General features: G+C 40.9%; 1 long non-coding RNA gene across 1 annotated transcript; it reads right to left on the reverse strand.

Annotated features, from left to right (window-relative positions):
- Positions 1–2,961: 2,961 nt before the first annotated feature.
- LOC114633306 lies at positions 2,962–4,421 on the reverse strand. Its single transcript, XR_003713185.1, has 2 exons — positions 4,334–4,421; positions 2,962–3,147 (listed from the first exon to the last, which is right to left on the reverse strand). It is a non-coding gene; the product is annotated as an uncharacterized LOC114633306 (long non-coding RNA).
- Positions 4,422–7,208: the final 2,787 nt, after the last annotated feature.

Consider the following 7,208-nt stretch of genomic DNA (forward strand, 5'->3'; position numbering starts at 1 on the left):
TTATCAGGTCCCCTGCAACTGGAGTTACAGGGAGTCATGAACCACCAAGCATGGGTGCTGAAAATTCACACAGATCATTTTCAAGAGTGGCAAGTGCTATTATTTGCTAAGTCATCCTTCCAAACTCCCTCAGTGGATTTAATATATAGAAATACATACCTGTCCATCACATAGATCCCAACTGTGCAACTTTAAAAAACCTGTACAGTATAAAGGTAACCACTATCTTGATTATCCCCCATTAACTAGATCTTCGTTTTCTTGCATCTGGCTTTTTTACTCAACAATGTTTTTAAGTTTATGCTAGTTACTGTATCAGTAGTTCATTACCTTCTAAGTATTTCACTGTGTGCCTGTGCCATATTTTGTCCCTTAGTATTGAAGGGCTGCTGAAGTGCTTACAGTTTTTTCCCCCTTAGGACTAAAATGTCTATAGAGAGCACCTCTGTTACATGTCTTTTGGGACATGGCTCACATATCATTGTGAGATATTACTGTTATGTCCTCTTGGGGAATTTCTCCTTCAAAGAGATAGTTTTTGAATCTTTGCCAGTTTGAAAATGTTTACTCTCATGTGTGAATGCTATATTTGATGAGGATAATATTTTAAAACTGCTGTCCTTTTGTTACTGGAAGGAATCTTTTCTTGTCCTCAAGTACTTAGGATTTCTGAACAGAAACCAATGTTGTGTCTACTCTCCATTTTTCTGTAAGGGCTTTTGGTTGAGCTTATCATTATTTTTGGCATCTGAACACACAGAATTAAATGTCTTTAATTCTGCCTAGATATTGGTTTGCTATTAGAACTAAGAAATTGCACTCCTGGCCAGGAGGTGGTAGTGCACGCCTTTAATCCCAGCACTTGGGAGGCAGAGGCAGGCAGATTTCTGAGTTTGAGGCTAGCCTGGTCTACAGAGTGGGTTCCAGGACAGTCAGGGCTACACAGAGAAACCCTGTCTCGAAAAACCAAAAAAAAAAAAAGTGTAATGCTACTTACAACAAACACATTGATAAGTTATTATACGCTGTCTGATTTGTTTGTAATGAAAACATAGAATATGCAGCGGAAATTGATGGTATACTTTTCAGCCTTCTTCGAATATTTTAAAATCATATACACGTTGATCCTGAAGAGTATGCTAAGGGATGCATGATCTCTGTGTGAATCTTCAAGGTTGACTGTATTTTGATTATCTATGATGAAGAAAGACATGTTGTTGTTGATAGCATTCACATGCAAATTGATTATCCATTGCCATGATTTTATCAGACATTGATCATCAGACAATCATCAGACCCTGAGTCCCATTAGTTGGGTTTTTTTTGAGGCAAACCAAGGAGCTTGTAGTAAAGAACTGCTTGTCTGTGACTGAAGGAAGCCATGTTGATACATTTAGGTAATTCATATATTTAGGTAATTTCTTTGTTTATGGCTCCAAAATCATTTCAACTTCCCTCACCTTTATAGTTTATCCCTAATGGTAAATAAAATGGAATTTCAACTCTACTTCCATATTTATTATGTGTGATGATATTTCTCTAGCATATTTCTATTTCCTGGTTTAAAATAAAAAGCTGTGTCTTTAAGTACTCAGGAGGCAAAGGTAGCAAGGTGAGCAGTTCAGTGTTAGCCCCTGTTACATAGTGAGTTTGAAGCCAGCTTGGGATACATGAGATCTTGTCTTAAAAAAAAAAAAAAGGTAAAGCTGTTGTTGAAAGATTACTTTCCCCATAGAAAAGTTCTCCAGGCACTTGGGAGGCAGAGGCAGGCGGATTTCTGAGTTCGAGAGTTCGAGGCTAGCCTGATCTACAGAGTGAGTTCCAGGACAGCCAGGGCTACACAGAGAAACCCTGTCTCGAAACCCCCCCCCCAAAAAAAAAAAAAGAAAAAGAAAAGTTCTCCAGTATGAATTCTCTTACACTGAATACCCAGAGTGCAAGTGTACCTAGAGGCTTTTGTACATTGGGTACATAGTACAGTTCTCTCAGTATGAGTTCTCTGATGTTGTCTCCTGAAGGCCGAGTGTGGTAGAAAGCCTTTTTCCTCACTGTCGGCTGCCAGCATCTATTTTATGATGTGAAGAGAAGGACAACGTATCAAAGATCTCACTTCTGTCATTTTTCTCCTATATGACTTTTAAAATGTACTGAGAGAAACCTTTCCTGAGAAAGACTCTTCCACTCTTGTCACACTTAGAAAGAATATCTCTTGAGAGTCTTGAGGTCTAAAGGGATGCACCTTGTGTAAAGACCATTTTATATTTATGTGAACTCCGTCCAGTAGAGTATGACTTCTGCTGTCTAAGTAGACACTCTGAAGAGATGCAGGGCTAGCCTGGAGCTGAGAAGGGGTCAAAGCATGCCCCAAACACTGGATTTTCTCATCCTGAGAGTGACAGGAGTTTGGCTGTTCCCTCACTGCCTCCCTCTGGCACTAACAGACCCCAGCAACTAGGCTTCCTAGGCCCAGATTGCCCTGGTGCTTGTAGCAACCGATAAGTTCATTTGTCTCCAGGGTTACAAGGGCTGGTTGCCGTTTATCTGAGTGCTGGACCTGAAACATTCAGAGTTTGACTTCTGCGTATGACCTTATAAGGTTCTTTCCCCTGGCCCCTGCTGTACTGAAGTATGCAAATGAAGCATCCTCAGTGTTCTTGCCCCAGCCAATAACATACCACCACATGGGCCCATCCGGCGATTAGAGTAAAAATATTCCCTTCACCCTTCTAACAAGTGAGCTATCCTCCAATAGTCTCCAGGGTATTCTTTCCTGTTGTACTCAGTGCTGTTCAGGATCTTCTCCATCCCTGTGCCCCACTCCCCCGCCATTGGGCTAGTGCAATAGTTCAATCATGATCATACCAGGACAAAGTGTGACTTTTATACATGAGATGTCCATATTATCTGCCACAGGCCCCTTCTGTTGAGTTAAATATAGTAAGGAGATCTGCATAGCCATTATTCATATTATTGCCATAATTCTTATATTTAAAGGTGAAGGGTCACCAGATAGTTCAGCAGGTAAGAGCACTTCGTGTTTTTCTAGGAGACCCAACTTAGGGTCATTATATTATCATATTTCATTTCTCACATTTAAATGGGTTCCTCCTCCCGGAATTATTCTGCATGTACTTGAGGCCATGATTTCTAAAAAGAAAAAGAAAAGACAGTTGATATGGAGCATACTAGCATTCAGGAGGGAGAGGCAGGGACACCAGAAGTTCAAAGTCATCCTCTATAACTTATTTTTAAAAATTCAATATATTAGTGATGAGCATTCCAGCATTCCCTACTCCTCTGCAGTATATGCAATACACAATTATTCTGTATAAAATAAAATCCACCATGTCACATTTTTTTCCCTCTGTAACGTTCTGAAAATTGGATAGTATATGGCATCTGGGTTGTTTTCTCCCCAGTCCCCAGATAGTGTTCTTTTTGTTTTGTTTTATTTTGTTTTTGTTTTTTGGTTTTGGTTTTTTCGAGACAGGGTATCTCTGTGTAGTCCTGGCTGTCCTGGAACTCACTCTGTAGATCAGGCTGGCCTCAAACTCAGAAATCCGCCTGTCCCTGCCTCCCAAGTGCTGGGATTAAAGGCATGTGCCACCGCCGCCTGGCTGTAATTAACTTTTTGTTGAAGATTTTGTTTTAGTTACGTGTATGTATCTGTGAATAGCTACTTGCATGTGAATCCAGGTGCCAGAAGAGGCCAGAGAGAATATCAGATCCTCTGGCGCTGGAGCTGCAGGCAGTTGTGAGCTGTAAGATGTGGATGCTGGAAACCTAAGTTGGGTCTCCTAGTAGAGCAGGAAGTGCCCTTACCTGCTAAACCGTCTGGTAGCCCTTACCTTTTAAAGATATTGCCAGATTCTACCTTTCTGAGGTAACCAATTTACTTTCCCATCAGTAGCCATGGAAGATTATGTTAGTTCTCCTTTTCATTTTGCTAGTCTGATGACTAGAAATTATTTATTTTTGTTATTTTATTTTTGATTAGATTTTGTATTTGTTATTGACGTGTATGTGTGTGTATGTGGAAGTCAGTACAGTTTTATTTATTTTATTTATTATTTTTATTTTTACTTATTCATTTTACATCCCATTCACTGGCCCCCCTCCTGGTCACCTCCTTCTACAGTTCTTCCCCCTTCCCCTTCTCCTCTGAGTGAGTCGGGGCTCCCCTGGGTATTCCCCACCTTCACATATCAAGTGTCTGTGAGGCTGAGGGCTTCCTCTCACTGAGGCCAGACAAGGCAGCCCAGCTAGATGAACCTACCCTGTGTACAGGCAACAGCTTTTGGGATAGCCCCTGCTCCAGTTATTTGAGACCCACCTGAAGGTCAAGCTGTGCATCTGCTACCGATGTTCAGGGAGGCCTAGGTCCAGTCCGTGTATGTTCTTTGGTTGGTGGTTCAGACTCTGAAAGCCCCAGAGGTCCAGGTTAGTTGACTCTGTTGGTCTTCCTGTGGAGTTCCTATCTCCTTAGAGGCCATAATCCTTTCTCCTGTTTTTCCATAAGAGTCCCCAGCTCCGCCACGCAGTGGTGGCGCACGCCTTTAATCCCAGCACTTGGGAGGCAGAGGCAGGTGGATTTCTGAGTTCTAGGACAGCCTGGTCTACAGAGTGAGTTCCAGGACAGCCAGGGCTACACAGAGAAACCCTGTCTCGAAAAACCAAAAAAAAAAAAAAGAGTCCCCAGCTCCCTTCCACTGGTTGGCTGTGGGTGTCTTTATCTGAGTAAGCTGCTGGCTGGAGCCTCTCAGAGGACAGCTATGCTAGACTCCTGTTTGTAAGGATAACAGACGAGTATTATTAATAGTGTCAGGGATTAGTGCTTGCTCATGGGATGCTTCTCAAGTTGGGCTGGTTATTGGTTGGCTGTTCCCTCAGTCTCTGCTTCTGCCTCCATCCCTGCATTTCTTGTAGACAGGATAAATTTTCAGTTGAGAGTTTTGTGGATGGGTTGATGTTGCTCCACTGGGGGTTCCTGCCTGGTTACAGGAGGTGGCCTCTTCTGGTTCCATATTCTTCATGCTGTGAGTCACAGCTAAGGACACCCTCATTGATTCTTCCTTATCTCTTCTTGGAGATGCCTCTACCTTCCCCCCCCCCCCCATTTGCAGATTTCCATTCATTCTCATAGACATCTGTCCATCTCACCTGTTCCTCCCTACACGTGATCCTGGACCCTCCCTTCCCTTTCCCCTCCCCTCTCCTTCCCAGTTCCCTCCCTCTATCTGCATCTTATGACTATTTTACTCCCCCTTCTAAGTGAGGTTCAAGCATCCTCACTTGTGCCTTCCTTCTTGTATAGGGAAGTCAGTACAATTTTATGGGGTCAGTTTTCTCCTACCTTTACATGTATTCTAGAGAACTAATTCAAGCCACTAGGCTTTCATGGCGCACACATTACCTGTTCAGCCATCTTTCTTGCCTTATTTTGTTGCTTTAATTATCATTTCCATCATTATGACAAAGCCTGATAATATATATTTCATAACTATTTTGCTTTCTTCTTTGAGTATTGAGAACTTTTCAGTCCATTCCAGTCTCCATTTGCTGAAGATCTATATTTTTGTTACATGTTGATGATGTGTTGTTATTATGTGTCTCTTTTCCTCGTACTTTTATGATTAAGTCCTAGGAGCATACAGTTCTTCTGTTGACATTTAGTGTACTTTTCATAACATCCATACTATCTCTGAGAATGTATTTAATATACTTGAAGTGTATGTTATGACTCACAACTTTTTTTTTTTAGAAATGCCTTAAGGATTTGCAAACATAGATACAATGCCTTTTGTTTTTTCATTTTTTTTCAATAAAATGGTGAAGATATGTAAAATTGAGAGAAACAAATATTTTATAATGTTAATATATTAAAACACAAAGCACAGGGTTGAGGTGTATGTTGGTGGTAGAGTCATTAGTTCAAGGCCCTAGATTCAATCCCTAGCATGTGAGTGAAACAACTCCAACATTCATTAGAAGCAGTTAAAAAAAAACCTGCTTTTTTTTTGTTTTTACATTATTGAGCTGTACATTTTGTATTGGTTGTTAGTAAAAAAGAACTATATTTGGATTTATTGTTCCTGTTGTATTTATTACTATTTATTATTTCAATATCAAATCAAATCTATGTTGAGGGTGTTCCCTGCAGATATCCAAACAGGGAAGCAAACCTAAGAAGAGATGCAAATGAAAACTTGGTTCAGATTGATTTTAACAAGCTGGATCAGACTTCGGGGAGTATAATGCCAGGCAGTTCATTGTCAGCATAGTTAAAACAGTTTCCAGGCAACAGTCAGTCTAGTCAGTCTAGTTCCAGGTGCATAATAAAAGCTTAAGGTGTGAACTACATAGAAACTCTTTTATAAAATACACGTGACCATGAGGGTAGGTTCTATAGCTAAAAGGCCTAGAATCTAGTGTGGTCTCCGGCCAATAGCATAGAGGTCATCAGGCCGTCAAGTAAGTGTGACATCTCCTCTAAGAATGGGTAATGGTCTAGGGAGGGCAGAGTCTGAAATGAGCATTCTGGGGAATTTGGGTGAGGTATGCCTCTATAGCAAAAGGTCTGTGAGGTTTGCCTCCACAGATAGCAAAAGGTCACTAGGTCATTAACATAATTCACTCTCTGCTTTCTGTATGGAATACAGGTAAGTAATTGGTTTTATCTCCTCTTGCTGAGGAGACACCCTTCATGATTAACATTACTGGTTCCCTTAGGGTTTCTCTTGGAGTGCAAGGACCTTGGTGGTGCCAACACTGTATTCTGTGAGCTATTTTGTTTTATACTGTTTTTTTTCTTATTTCTGATTGTTTGTAGACATTGTCTCTTGTAGCAGATTCTGTTTTCCCATTACAACTCTGATCTGCTTTTGTTGGTATTGGTTTTAATCTAGAGAGACTTATTTATTTCTATTTTATGTGTGTGGATATTTTTTTTCTGTATGTTTGTCTGTGCCCCATTTATGTGCAGTGCCTGCAGACTTCAGAAGAGGACAACAGATTTCCTGGAACTGGAGTTACAGGCTGTTGTGAGCTGTCATGTGGGTGCTAGTAATCAAACCTCGGTCCTCTGGAAGTGTAGCCAGTGCTCTTAACTGCTGAGTCATCTTTTCAGTACTGATTTTTGTTTTTTGTTTTTTAAACCAAACCAAACCAAACCAAACCAAACCAAACCAAACCAAACCAAACCAAACCAA

This window comes from Grammomys surdaster, unplaced genomic scaffold (genome assembly GCF_004785775.1).
Source record: "Grammomys surdaster isolate TR1022 unplaced genomic scaffold, NIH_TR_1.0 576, whole genome shotgun sequence".
NCBI lineage: Eukaryota > Metazoa > Chordata > Mammalia > Rodentia > Muridae > Grammomys > Grammomys surdaster.